Below are 16,693 nucleotides of genomic sequence, written 5' to 3' on the forward strand. Positions count from 1 at the left end.
GATAGCATAACTACCCCAAGAACAAATAGGAGTCATATAATAAAACTGTTATTTTTCACTGGCAGTGTTTTAAAAATATACAATAATAAAATGTAATGTACAATAAATTAACCCTCATATGTGTGGTGTTGCCATTTGGCAACACAACAATTTTTGCTCTCTTAAATGTGTAAAGTCAAATTTTAATTTGACACATTGTAGTAATACCGTAAAAAAGTATTTAACTATTCATTATTGCTAATTTCATATATGTACTAGGTGTCGTTATTTCTTAACTCAAATCAATGTACTGATTTAAGCAAAGAAAACTTGAGGTTAAAATACCCATGAAGCAGACAAAAATTGCACAAAATGTGAAGCATGGAAGTAAACTTTATTACACCATATAACGCGTAATGTAGTAATTTGGCAACACGTTTATACACATATATTTTAAATATTTTTGTCATATATACATTTTAACGTGTGCTTAAATTAATTATAATTTAATTGTTAATTAAATATAAGAAACAGATTTACTAATTAGTAGCAATTGACATATAAAATATTTTATTAATGTTTTTAAACATGAAATTTTATATTTTTAGATATTTACATATTTTTTGAGAAAATAATATTATATATTTTGTTATATGAATGGCAGAATAATACATAATATATCCTGGTGGGCGTGAATAAGTTGACAAGTCTGAAATATGAACTTTTCGCGGCAGCAATTTTAACCCTTAGTGAGTTAATTTGACGTATTTTCTATAAGTATTTCTGTTTTTATTTATTTATTATTTTATATTGCGTTTATAGTAAATTATAAAGAAAAATCAGTGATTCTCAACGTTTTATAACTTTGATTTATTTTACTACTTTTTATATTTTAATAATTTTATTATTAATGTTCGTTGATTTATTTTACATATTATTCGGCTTTTATAAAAAAAATATTGTATCAATTCAGAGACACTCTCACATTTTTTATAAACTTAATATAACATATTTTTTCTTATGTTCATTTATTTCGTATTCTTTAATATTTACTATAAAAATCATTTTCATTAATTCAAATTAAAAAAATATAAACATAATTTTATTATTTCTTTGGTAATATATGTAAATATATTACTATCTGAGGTACCTCAAAACAGTAAAAGATCGAACGCCGTACATGTACGGCGATACCGCTCAAAGGATTAAAAGCTGGAAGGTCACTTCCTCGCAGGAACGCCGCTATTACACAATTTTAATAATTATATTTATATTTTTAATTTAATGTGATAACTCACTTAGTAATAACTGCTTGCAGAAGTCTACAAAAGGTTACTGTTACTATTTTTACTCAACGCTTTAATAAAAAAAATATTCGCTATTTTGCGATATGAATATGACTTGGGAAACCAGAATTATGTAAGGGCGCCGAAAAAAAAAATTTGAAAAACTGTCGATTTAGGTGATACACAATAAGTTATAAAATTATACCACCCAGCACGAGTTTTTTTTTTAAATCACCATAAAGCGAAAAACGAATAATTAGAGACTTCATGCATCTCGAGTTGTCAACATATTCACGCCCACTAAAGATATAATAACGTACCGTTTGATTTTATATATTACAAAAATATTTAGATAACACCATTCAATCTATAATATATTATATTTTTCATGGTAATATATAAAAAAAACTTTCAAGTAATTTATACTATTTTTATATAGTTTTTTATACGAAAACTTGAACTCGAAAAGAACAATGTAATTCATTAAAATAGTTTTACGAACAACAGTGATAATAAATAATCATAATATTTTTGGCGTGAGGTCACTTTATCGCATATTTGATAACAAAATTATTGCAAATCAATCCTAAAGCCCAGTGCCAATACTCTGATAATGATGAAGTAAAATAAATAGTATATTTTAACTGAATCTAATTGATAGCAATTTATTCGATACAAATAATTTATATAGGTATTTCCTAAACAAGGTCAAGAGTTTCCGAACAAACAATAACAGATCAATATTTTCGGGCATTTATAAAGTTAAATATAAGTAATTGTCAGGACCTATAGGCAATTTAATTCATTAGTCTAAGGCTGTCGAGCTCAAGGTTATATGTAAATATGTATTCTTTTCATTCACATCAGTATGTAACCAATGTTTATGTACTATCGAGTATACATTGCTTCAGTTTCAAATAGCCAATGTGTATATGTACCTATTACAAATTAAACAAGTCCAACACACGCCTTAAGGTCTGACCTCAAATATACAGAATGAGAAACAACCTGCTGCAGATTGCCTTAAAAGGCAAACATACGTTTCTTTTTTTTTAAATTCTCGATTCGCTAATGTGCATCAGAACAAATTTGGTACGTGGATATATGGGTATACTAAAGCAAAATCGCAAACAGGAACAACAGGCGTGCCAAATATAGATCCAGTTCCTCGCTGCCAAACGGTTATACGAAATGCATGAAGGCTCCGAACGTGTCTGCCTACGTGTGCCAAGACCTGAATTGAAAGTTGGACTGTCTGGGGGTATAAAACACTACATATTCATGGAATGCCTGAATTGATCTATGTATATATATATATTTCGAATAAACACATCGTTTCCGTGACGCTGTATCGTGACCATAAATGTGCTTATTAAGTCGCCTACAATGAATTTTTGTGGGCTATTTTGATTGAAGGCGTTAGAGAAAAATTCGACCTTCTCGTGAAAATGTGGGAGACACTCTCAATATGTCCGCAACTAGTTATACTTTTATATAAATAAGTCTATTCACGTTTTTTGTATTTTATTGACGTCATATGCCTGTTTGCGAGAGAGAAAAATCAAGGTGTCACATAATTTTGTAAATTATATACTTTCGAAAGCAAAGTTGAAAGTTTGGTGAAAAATAAAATGGGATAAATAAATCAGCAGTTCCGAAAATAAAATAATAATATTATATTTAAAAGTATGTAGATCATTTCAATAGCAGCCGCTTGTCCTTATCTACCGCATTACAACCTTTTTTGTATATCAGCGCGAGATTATGAGCGCATTGCGCGTGACTGGATATGGTGCGAGCGAGAGCTGGTTTATATCAAATGATTTAGATATTTCTTATTAAACAGAACATAGCAGAAAATTATTAAATCATCATAAATAATGTTATCTGCAGACGTGAGTTAAATATTAGTACTAATAGTACGGTCGATCGTGTCATACTTAAAAATGATAATATGTACATATGTATGTCATACTTAAACACATTACTGTCACTCAAAACAAATATTTTAAAGATGTCTGCATATTTAATTTACTACCGCAGTTTCAACGTACGATATGTACGTACATTAAATAAATAAACAATGGGATGTAAAGAAAGTTGTTTACTCGAGTGGTCCGATATCTGATTCGAGTGGAATATCTCGAGATTCATTGCGTATTTTGTTTACCCGAGTATTTCACTTGATTCAATATTAAATATGTAATCAAGGGTTATCTGATAGGTTATTTACACATATTGAGTTTATCTCAAAGCAGCTTATTTATGCGTCATGGGAATTTGGAGTAACGTATGTATGTATGTATATAAATCCAGGCAGATAATGTGATAATGCAATACGATACGATACACAAAAGTATATTTATAGTACCCTGAAAATAAATATAGGAAGATATAATGGTATATAAGTTTATTTATAGAGAAGTCTTATGACATGGGCCGACAAACTTTACACAAAATAATCTGAGATTAAGAGTTAAATTGCACGAACAACTTCTGGGAAGCTGCCCAAGGATAAGCGGGAGAAAGGTCATAGAAATTTGTTTTAAATTAGAATGAAAACAATTTTTTTTCAAAAGCAAATCTGATATTCAAAGTCGCTCTTGAACTTAACTTTAAGCAAAGAGCCAGTCGGAAAATATTAGCAAAATCAAGGTCTTGTACATATGCATAATAGGCACTGCTGCGTATATTTTCATGGCAGAAAAACCGGTACAGCGACGACAAAAATATTCGCAGGTAAATATGTATTTAAATATATAAATACACGAAAAAGAAGCGATATAAGATACGTGGCAAGTGGTTATGAAAGCATTTTATTTATCTCATGCACATTTTTTGTCAGGAATCCAGACAAGCTAGAAAAAGTAGGAAAACAAGCATACGTGACGGACGCGAATCACGAGCGTGATAAAATTGAACATTGCTGAAAGTCTAAGAACGATAAGAAGGTATGTATTACTAGAAAGTAAACAAAGGTTGAAAATACAGACGTATACCTACAAACTTTTATAGGTTTAATTTATGTTACTTGTACTAATAAGGATATAAAGTAACCGCCGCCATATGTTATACTTTCTACTGATTTAAATCTATTGGTTTCTAACTATTTTATTTCTGATTAAGTTCAAGTATACTCTTGAGTTGTTCAGACTATAAAATACAAATATGTTTCGACGTGATATTCATCATCTACTTTTAATTGGCATATTCATAAATGTGTGCGCTTTTCTTACATATCGGTCGTGAGGTTAATATAATACATTTATGGTCAAGGTAGAAATGCACCGACCGTCCGTCGTGAGCAACTCTTGAGGTTTCCATGTAATCAATTTAAGACTTTCGCTTTCAGCGTATCATAAATCTAAATATCGATGCAAAAAATGCATCTTCGAAATACCAACATCTCGTTTGAAAGTCGATTGAAAACAATGCGACTCAAATTTCTAGTCTAACCGCAAGCAAGCGCGATTAGTGAGATTGATAACATAAAAATATAAATTGTATATCATAATTCTGATGGCACTCGAAAAATATATAAACTAATTACTTTAGAAACGCTGTATTATTATGTGAATTTCGCCATGTATTTTTGCGAAAAAACTATAATTAAAAATCAATACTACCAATTTACGACCCTTAACATAATTACATGTTCGACTCTAAATCGATTTTCATACTTAAGGCAATTTAATTTTAAGATGTTAAAATATTAAGTCTAACTGAGGAAATTTTTTAACAAAAAATAAAAATAACTACGTGACCTTTTCTTCATATACAAAGCTATTTCTGAGTAAACATATTGGGCTTAGTTTTTCTTGTTGTCTTCTTAAATATTTTTTCAACCGTACACTAGCAGTTCATATATATTTAGGGATTAGCAAATAAAGTTAAAAAAATGTTACGAGAATTTATCAAAATAATATTCCGTATCATATGGTCCGTCAGGACACTGATATCGATATTCACCCGAGTCGCAGCTAGCTCGTAGTAGCAAAGAATTATTTTATATTGTGTCAATAAGTTTATTGATCACAACAGGATTAGGCATTATGGTTTCTCTGTTTTCATTTGTCGAAAAATGAAAAACAAATAAATACTTTTACTTCTCGATTTTTTGTGGAATTCTCGAGAAATTTTGATAGTTAAAAAAATATATGATTCTAATAATACAATAATGTGGGGACCACACAGAGCACTCGTTTGTATGGGACCTTATTCTTGAAACTCGCGCTATTTATCATAAGGATAAACTAGACAATAGTGCGTTCTTACAAAAGATTCTCCGGTGCATTGAATGAATATTTCTTTGTTACGAAACGGTCCCGGGAAACAATATATCACTGGAAGACAAAAAGCACCGTAATGCCACAACATTCCCGTTACACAATTCAACCTCGGAGATATTCATGAAGCAAATGTCACTTTCTAAAGTCGTATACTTATTTCGTTGTTCTAAGAAGCGAGGGCAACGATTGGCTGGATGAGCGCTGCATGATTGTGATTGGTCAGCAAGCTTTGCAAGTACATTATTGTAAATTTCGTTATATTATTATGAACAGATATCTGGATGATCATAAAAGAGAATAAACTACAATAAGATGATGATTTATTATAATCGAAAAAACAGAACGAAGTAATTTCGGATTTCCGTATTTCTACAAGAATCGTAGAGAAAATTGTCAATTGCTACTTTACATTTTTGCTACTTCGAAGGAGATAAAGATAAAAAAAACCTCTGGATAATTTAAAAAACGAGATTTAAGTTCTTTGACAGGCAAATTATATTGCGTAACTCTGTGGAACGCCCCCATACATTTTTGCAATATGTCGATTCCCACACGGAAGCGGTTTCTCTATGTCTGGTTATTAATGTAGTTCTTAGATAATCTAAGCAAAGATAAGACAGATTAAAATAGTTAAGAAAATCGAAAACAATTTTTTTAACACCTCTATTAAAACATTTGGCACGGACCCACCCTTTTTATGCAGCTGTTGTAAAACATTTGAAAATATTCATACAAATTTAATTTTTAACAAAAAAGCTTTATAAAAATTCTCGATAAATTTGCCAATTTCCCGAGAAATGAAATTTTCGATTTGGCATTTTTTCTAGAAATCTTCAAGAAAAAATACTACATTTGTATATGTGAGCTTCAACAAAACCTGTTAATTTATAACATTACTTATTTTAAGAAATGATTTACTATATAACGCTTATTTACACTTTATTAAAACAACTCTAATGCCTCCACTACTCTCTGGAAGTTGTCCGAACCGAAGGTACATTGAAGTCGGCCAAGATCTACGACTTCGTGTAAGCGCCCACACTGTCGCGGATCTCATATGTCCGCGCGCTTCTCGGCGTGAACGACGTTCGGACGGCGGCTGCTGTCACGTACAGCCAGCATATTTGCGCGCGATCGAAGAAAGTGCCAAATAATCGCAATTTTTAAATTGTCAATATTATTAAAATTACGCTACTGATAATTATAAAAGTTTGTGTGGGCACTCACCAATACAATATCAGTGCAAAATCTTGCAAAATGCCATAAGGCGTAAAAATGATACTTCAGAATACGAACACCACATGTGTGACTATCCTAGAATTTGTCTCCATCGATTCTAAATAAGAATTCGTTATGGTGCGACATTTATATAAACCGATCTAGGAAAATACATAAGGATATTGGAAAATATTTTTTTTAACAAAATCATGTACCACTAATTATTTTTTAATTATTTAATTTTATATGAAAAAAAATATAATAACGATATCTGTTAGAAGAATATACTATCAAAAATATAATTAATCCTTTTTGGGGCCATAAAATATTCAAAGATGTCAGTAAGAGTCTGTTGAAAATCGAGTTTCATAAAAGCGTGTTAACATGCGTCCCACTGTAGAATGTGGTATTTTAACTTGACCACGTGACCACGATGCAGCGCTCGACATGCGCGTTAACCATAGGACGCCTACGCGCATAAGGAAATTGAAGCGAGTTACTCGTTCTATCTCAGTTTGCGAACCACCATATCATTATCTCTCTCACTCTCGTCACTTAACACGCGAGAGAGCGAAAGGGGAAGTATCTCACCGCTCGCGCTCGAAAGAGCAGCTCTGACTTCGGTCCCTTTGACTCTTTTTTTATAATTTTTCTTTTAAAAATGCATGTTGAAAATGCAAATATCGCTTCAACAATGTCCGATAATTTATACACGGTATTCAAATTAAGCATCTGTTTTGAATCATAGCAAGAATATTTAAGATTTAACTGATAGACATTCATGCGTAAGAAGAAAAAACAATATTCAAAAACGCACGTTGATTGACTTATATAACAAACACGATGCTTTAAAATATAATCAAAATAACTAACACGCTAACCAATTTTCAATAATCATACACGATCGACTGATTATTTATATTATACATATAAATATATATAACGGACGTTGCATTCTTTAAATAATTTATAAGTTACAAAAAAACAGTTACGTACATACATATGTATGTACATCGCTCAAAGCATAATAGAATTAATACTCAGTAAACTTGTGCGAACACAGACTGATATTTACTAATAATTGGGTTTACGCAAGAAGTAGACGAGCTTAAAACATCCTTATTGTTTCAGCTGTACGTAATCGAAACGCATAGTTATTTTTCACGGTTAAATCCCGATAAACGATCGTTATCGCCGTAGGCTTCATATTATAATTATTATTATGAATCGTATGAAGCACGTCAAATGAATGCGTCACATAAAGTGGGTCGTTTTTATGCATATTTAAATTATGACTAGCTATAACTGATATATAAAAAAAATGTATAGCCTGACGTTGCGATGCGAAGGTCGCCAGATAACATTTGATTAAAAATCAATATAATTATATAGAAAGCTGTTAGAACTTTCCATAAAAAACCAGGCTTGCATACACGTGCTCATGTACGAGATGAACGAGAGTGAAATTTTGCTCGTAAACGATAAATCTCGAACGCAGGCGAGTTATCAAATGTACTCTCTCGATATGGTATGTATATACATATGTATGAGAGATATTGCGATAGTAAATATATCCAAAGTCCAGATAAAACATTTCATTTTTGTACGCCCCTTTATTTTTTTATTTAATTCCATATGAGTTTTGTGCTTGCTCTCTTTTTGGCACCCAACGCGCGCAGTATTGGCCTAATATTTTAGTAATCGTTTCACAAATAACTGAAAACTTAACATAATATATTTACAAAGTTAGCCTTTTGAAAAACGCTTTTTAGTATAACAACAATGTTCTTTAACTTATTTTTTCCTGCTTTTAATTCATGACAATATTTTGCCAGACATATTTAACGAATATATTCGACAAAGTTTGTTACGAACTACTTCTTCGAAAGATAAGCAACTGTGAGCTATGCCAATCGTTACTCCAGTGAGTATTTCGCTCATTCTGGAGTACTCCTTATTAATGATATACAGGCGGCAATTTATGATATGCTTAAGATCTGAGTATTCGCACAAATTCATTCTCTTTACAGAAAGACCTGGAGTCCCTGTGAAAGTGGTATTTTAAGCAAAAATAAGCAATGGCCTGGAAGTGACGTTCGAATAAGAATAGATTTTCTATGCACATCACCAAAGATTGCAGTAAGGCGTCGAGGATGCTCGGCTCCATTATGCGGAGCTTCTCAACGAGCTTGCCAGGCACAAGGATGTTTCGGCGATAGCTATGAGGAGCTGAAAATAGTTACGTGGGATGATGCTCATCTATTTTAGTACGTTACATCATTACGCATTGGGGAATTTTTTCAAGTCATAATGGTCGGATTATTAATAAAAAAAATATATTATAAAAAAGCATAATTAACAACGTGATTTTTATATACTAAATAATATAATATGTAATCTCTATCCAACGATCTGCAATCTCCTTTAATTTTTAGAGAATATATTATCATGATTAAAAATATACTTTTGCAAGCAATACAAACGAAGACAATTAAATGAGCAATCTTATATATAATATAATTGTTCCATAAAACGATTACTGTTGGACAGATTAGGTGTGAGAGAGCGGTAGTAAACGAGCATTGGTCAGCAAAGTGAACACCTTATACATAAATAGAAGAATAGAAAAAATCCGAAGATTTACTTTACATGAATGTACAAACAATTCGTTTTAAGGTTTTATATCTCTTAAAATAATTCCTTAAATGTATTGTACATCAAAGTTTGCATTATCTAGACTTACCAAGTAGTAATATAATTCAAGACACGACTATAAAATATATTGTTATTATTATTAGAATTAAATCGAACATTTGAAAATTAAAATAACTACATATATATCTTACGTTTATTTATCACTATTGGCAACCAATAACCGTTAATGTAATTTATGTGATCGAATAGATATGTTCTTATTTAATTATAGTTATATTTTGATCGTTTGCAGGTTGAATATTTGTTTATAGATAATCTATTATATTATTAAAATTATTAAAAAAAAAGTTTTGGCTAATCTTTCTGGACCAAAAATAGCAAAATATATTAATAAAAACATATTATACCCCAATTCGTAACACAAATCACGTTATTTCAGTATACCTATCGAATATTCTACAGAAATTTTATTTTTACTTCAATTCAACAAATCACCGTTTCTCAACAGCTTTGTAGTAGAAACGTGCAAAAGTTTTGTAGTTTACAAGAAACAGAAACATCTCTTACTTTTTTATTACCTATTGAATTTCAAACAGTGTAGGTTAAATATATTCAAGATTTGCATTGTCGAATTTTACAATTAATGCGATAATTGGGATGTCGACAAATAGGTTTACAGCTACAATAAACACAGTTGAAGCTTATGACGAGAAAGTTAATTTATTTGACTCTTGTATATAATTTACTATGTATGTTAAAATTTATAAATTAATAAACGCAAATTGGATAAACATAATAGGCCAATAAATACAAGGAAATGGATACCATAAATGTATTAAACAACGTTAAAATTCAATAATATAATACTTTCGAAGAGAAAGCCAATGTGATCCATACAAAACCAACGCCCTTTTCAAGCCAATTATTTGCCTTTTCTAGGATTTCAACAGAGCTCAGAAAAATAATGTTGAAGAAATTAGAAATTATCAGTATAAGTAAAATAGTTTTAAGATGGTTTAATAATTATTAAAAAAAAAAGTTTAAATAAATTATGTGTATTCCAAAGAGAAATTAATATCTCACGGTGTACCACAGGGGTATAAATTGGGACCATTGTTATTTATATTTTATATTAATACTATAGTTAATAATGTAAAAAAGGGTAAAATCAATATTTTTGCAGACGAAACATTAATGTAAGTGATAATATAAAGGTAGTTTTAGATAATTTAAATAATGAATTAAATATTACAGAAATACGGTTAAAAAATAATGTAAATGTATGTTAGATAACTCTATTATAGAAATAGTTGATAATCTAAAATAGTTAGGAATAATTGTAGATACAAAAAATATTTTTCAGGAACATTGTAATTACATATTAAAAAAATATGTAAAAATAGTAAGCAATGAGAGTAGTCTGAAATAAAAATAGATTTACTAGTTGTAGAAGTATGATTGATAGACTGAAGTGGTTAAATGTTATAGAAATATTGAAGATGAATAATTTAGTATTTATATATAAGTTAAAAATAATATATTACCAGAGTATTTTAATAAGTATTTAATAAGAAATAAATATGTATATAGATTTAATACTAGAAATAGAGAAAAATTAAGGATAGTTAGGTATAAGAAAACGAGTACGGCCAGGGGAATTTGTGGATTTGTATAATAATATTCCTAGGACAATCCGCTAAAATAAAAAAATGATACGGATTTCCTAAATGGAATAAAAAAAACACCTAAATAAATTATATTATTAAGTATTTTTTTTATTTTCTGTTTATGTTATATATTAAATGTATGTTTAGTGTAAAAATGAGCTATATTAATAAAATAAATATACACCCGATTGATTGGTTTATTGAATCTTAACGTTAACGATCGTTAAAGTGAAATTTTTAGTTAAATCGCATGATAATAAACAAATGGAAAGTGAAAATTTTAACTATCGTCTAATTCATATTATCTTTACTATGCGTACACTATATACTAGATTTTCAATTATTATCTCGTTTCTCAACTAAGGTGCGTCTTAAAAAATTGACTCAATTCACGTTTATGTAAGAGGATAGGTTGACGTCGCCGGTCACGTACCAAGGATTTCACGTGTGACCTTTGAGGAGAAATACGATCAGCGTCCGTCTGGGACTATTGTCTAATCATGCGTCGATCGAATTGTATTATAAGAGACGAATCGAATTAGAGGATGATGCATTCGCAACATTGCTGTGGCATTTGATTGACTTCCTTATGGACCCTCATATATGTATGTAACAAACAATCTGAGACTTCAAAGAAATAATATCAAGAATCATTTATTTTTCTAAACATAATATTAAACTAAGTAAAAATATTATCAATTTAAAGGAAGACTATCAGAACAGATTTTTAGAAGAATCGGTTCAAAACATCAATTTTTTACACATGGATAAATCCTAATAATGATCTACTCTATGGGAGATTAGCAGGATAGATAACCGCAACCCGTGTTATATGAAAAGCAGCCCTGAATTTTAAGCGACACAAACTCTCGTACGGTAAGCTCTGGCGTCATAGAGTTTTGAAATGTTCATGATCTATCAAAGAATAATGCGTAATTCCAGATATATCATATAAAAACTCGTAAATAAGTGTGCTTCATTAAAACCTACGAACTTCTGGTGAACAACTTTCAAGTTTGTGCATGCACACAGTTTTTATAAATCTATATTTATAGATTCAACTTGTGCGGAAACAATACATTAGGCATAATAAATTATTTATCGTCATAAAAACACAATATGATAATAAACTTATTCATGCACAAAGCACGCAATATCCGTCGTTCACACAGAAACGCTATTAAACACTTGTGCAAATGTCATTTTTCTCATTTTCAATCAACTTTAACTGCGTAAATAATTAAAAACAATTCATGCATTTCGCGCCATGCGAATTTTTTCGCAACGCGACACCCGAAAGCACTTCTGCGACGGTTCTAATTCTAGATTCAGTCTCAATGTGTGTGCAAATATATCGGGATTTACGTTGTGTCACTGTGTATACAGAGCAAAGCGATGAACAAAACAATGTTTATATTAGTTTGAGATACGCCGATTTACATAAATCTAATATGTAAAAAAAACAATGTTCAACTTAACAGAAGCTCGAGGCGTCTAAGCAGTTTATAAATATCGACGTTCGGTATGCATCAACGAGCATTGTATCGTTAAACGAGTTTTGACGCATCTAAATATAATAAAATTAATATGTATACTAATTTTGACCGAATATTTAATCACAAATTGACTAAAATTGGATAAACCAGTAGATGTCTACAATATTGCAATATTAAAATACATTTATGTACTTGTTTTATTATGCTGACGTACATGACGATCGGAGATTTAGAAAGATTATGTAGATGCATCCCAAAATTAACCATAGATAAAGGCAGTTTAGAGCTTATTATTTGGATTGACAAATGCCGATAGCCGGTGGACCGTGTACCTGGAATTACAACAGTGCTGACAAATTTCCAGTTACGACTGTCATGCAAATACGTTTCTATAAAAAGAAAAGCAGAAAATAATTCATTTGATTCCACCCGTCAAATCATCACAATTGGTGTAGGCGCCGAAATTAGGCAGATCAAAAGAACCTCCTCCTCCAGCGAAAATAGGTGCATACATAATGTGTGTAACTTTCATCAATAACTTTACCATAACTTTGCACGAGAGTTCATCCAACCCAGAAAGATCCAACCTCGCTGCTACGTACAGTATAGCTTTGGAGCTAGCGAAAGCAAAAAAACTTTTAGTGGCGATGTATAGTAAAGAAATGTGCAATAGAAATGGCGACCTCAAATGAACTGAAAAGTTCGAAACAGTGGCATTATCTCTTCAGATGGTTGCAAGACGAGCGGACCACATGTGTGAATACGTTTCTAAAAAGGTGTGTGACGAAATATCAAAATGCGAATACTTTTCGTTGCGGTTGAATGAAAGTACTGAGAACTTCAGTCTTATACATTCAAATTAGACTACTAAAGGCGTTGATATTTTTGAATGAGTTTAAAACTCTCAATGCCATGCAAGTAGTTATAAAAATTACCAACATCATTAAAAAAGAGCTTTAACTTTTAAAGTGAGGTATTATAGATACTTCATTCGGCGGTTTACTTTTACATTCCGATATTTACTGGTTAAGCGCTATTTTGCCATTGGAAAAGAAATACCCATAATTCTTAAATACAGTGTCAAGTCTGACACAAGAGAACTTGAAAGTCAAATGCATGATCCCATTTTTTATCAGATATTGCATTTATTACTAATATTACCAACCATTTGAGCGAGTTGAATTAAAAATGGCAATCAATTATTTCGTTTTTAGATTTTTTCCTAGTTGCAAAGAACATTTCGTGAGAATGAAAAAATAAATAGGGAATATCATTTCCATCACATGCAAGTTCATTGATAAAATAAATGCGGATTTTGACCGCCGATTTGCATTTACAAAAAAATTGAAGAAGATATTGCTCTTGAATGTCAGCATTATGAATATCCGATCTGATCTTCAGCAATCTGATTCCTTTCACTCCGAAAGGAGTGAAAAGTTAAATTTTTTTAAAGTTATTATCAGTAGAGAAATATTTAGGATTGAGAAAGCTTATATCAAAAATCTTTCAACAATGAATTTCGTATAATCTAGATACAGACGTTCATTGCAGATATAAGCCTATTCAATTATTAAGATTGGCAACTACAAATTACGAAATAGATATATTATAACGAAGCCGAACTATCACAAAGTTTCATTAATACATTTTTTTTTTTTTTGGCGGACGGATGGTGACGGGTTGTAATTACACACAGATTGAGCCGTTGCAGTAATATTTATTTGAAAGTTTACAATTTAGTTACAGTTTATTTAATTATATGTGTGACCGGCGAACGAAGCGCCGCCGACCGTCAAAGTCCCAAAGAAGTCCGCCAAAGAATGTGTTATCCTCCGCCAATACAATAGTGCCGCCTAGTTTCGGTTATAATAAAATAAATAAATAGGCCCTTCTCAGTATGTTTTTTTCTAATTTTAATAAAAATTGTGAATTAATGTATCTTCACTATTTTTTTAATTATGTATTTTCAATATATTTTGAAAGGATTTGCAGACCCTACTAACGGCATTTTTTCAATTTGCAGTGAACTTATTGCATTAAAAATTTCCAATGCGGTCCGTGTAATTTTTTTTAATCCCAATGCGGCCCCCGAATCGCTTAAGTTTGGACTGGACAGGCCTGGAATATACAATACGCAGACACGGCTACAAGTGCATCACGTTTCTATAAGTGATCACACTAACTGTATGGTATTCAAATTGTTGCAAATTTAATAATAATACAAAAATATGCGTGACCGCTGTCAGGACAAACTCCTTAACCTTTACCACTCTATAGGCCATTATCCTGGCCCGACGGTATTCCCGCGCTTTGTGCTCATAATCTCACACTCTAGCAAATAAAAAAACGTCCAGCTACATGCAAAAAGCCCGAAATTATGATGAAAAAGTGCAATAGTCATTGAAAAGTCTAGATCAGTCAGTCCAGACATAATGATCCACAGTAGTAAGGTTAGATTTGTTAGTCAGGAATTTCATCCAAACTATTTTTTAGATTTGGAAAAACAAGAGCTAAGTCGTATTCGCAACCAAGCGAAAATACGTCAAAACGACCAAGATAACCCTTAGAAGACAGTGAAACGATTGTCCAATCTGGTTCATCTGAAGCAGTCAAGAGTTAATCCCAATCCTGGATTCGCCAGTCCTTGTTAAAAATGAATATGCGCATTCTTAAAATAAAATGCTTTAAAAATATTTTCTGGACTTTGTATCTTTATATTAATGTCTGCTATCTATTATAGGTGTTACATATTGCAAATACGCACGAATCCATACTCGCCTAATAATTGGTTGAGACATACTAGCATCCAACCGTTGTGACAAATATGCTGTTGGGGGCGCTAAAAGACATTCCATTTTATTGGATTACACGTTTCGTTGGACATAAATAAGTACCCGCGTGTTTCTTTTTTCACCTCAGTGTCAATATATTCTCTTTGATCTATTATATTTTTAAGACACTCATTATGTTCGCATAATTTGATATGAGTGGACATTTTCCGCACAAAAGCGACGCTAATGAAAGGCGTTCTGTAAACAACATCGTATCTTTGTTCGCGGTATGTTTTATAACGCTGTCCATCTTAATATGTTTTTTTTGTCGATTGTGTCGCGACGTGGTCAAGTGTCAACATTACGCCAATCATAATTCTGCCAGCACGGTATGTGCGTTTTATATTGGCGCCAAAACACTTATTGTCGGCCAACTCAAAGCTCACACAAAGTCCGATAGAAAGTGCGTCATTTTGTACGAAACCTCTCCGAGAATAGCTCTCCTTAAACCGAACAATGGGATAAAGCGAAGTGGCAGATGTGAGATGCGGGTTGAAGCTCCCCATCTATCAACAATTAAAATAAGAACGATTCACCGTGTGTGATCAGACTCGGGATTTGTGGCTATCGGTAAAATCTGACGGTGATGTAAATTAGGTTAATGCTATTCGTGTCACTGCATGTGCATATATTTCATTGTGCAATTTGCTCCAGAAACCATATAGATCGACTATTTATCTAAAATTGCTGAGTTTAGTAATGTATTTTTGTGCTACGATAGAAGCTGAGTTAATGGCTAAATATTGATTTAACGATCGTGATTAAATATTGACGAAAATGACGAGCGTTATACATTTTTATAAGTGTACATGTCATGTTTAACTGATAAAAATAATCAACTGTGATTTATTTGCCTCAAAAACACGTTATATTTAAATCCATATTTAATGTAGATTTGTTTTACTTAAAAAGTCAATTCATTCCAAAAAAACTTTAAAAAATCATTCCAAATAAGTTTATTTACATGTCAAAACTGCTATTACTAAAATGTCAATTAACTCTGAAGCATGCTCTAGATCAGTGTAGCCAAAATATGGTATACGAGCCATTCGTTGCTGGTCTATAAGAAGTGAGAATCGAATGAAGCATATCTAAACCAAATTTTGACCAATAGGATGGCGCAAAAAACAATTATTCCTTCTCAGAAGTCAAAAATCCACGTCAAAAGCAATAAAATCGTGCCGTCGCCGTCGTTGTGGGAATGCTCGTTACCGAGCGTTCCCACTGCGACACGATTTTATTGCCTTTGACGTGAATTTTTGACTTCTGAGA

General features: G+C 31.5%; 1 protein-coding gene across 5 annotated transcripts in view; it reads right to left on the minus strand.

Annotated features, from left to right (window-relative positions):
* The window catches only part of LOC148239020 (SUN domain-containing ossification factor), a 31,812-nt gene that overhangs the window by 5,888 nt on the left and 9,231 nt on the right, over positions 1-16,693 (minus strand). The window lies entirely within an intron of this gene.

The sequence above is a fragment of the Plectrocnemia conspersa genome, unplaced genomic scaffold, assembly GCF_051122295.1.
Source record: "Plectrocnemia conspersa isolate PC_06_02 unplaced genomic scaffold, ASM5112229v1 ptg000001l, whole genome shotgun sequence".
Classification (NCBI taxonomy): domain Eukaryota; kingdom Metazoa; phylum Arthropoda; class Insecta; order Trichoptera; family Polycentropodidae; genus Plectrocnemia; species Plectrocnemia conspersa.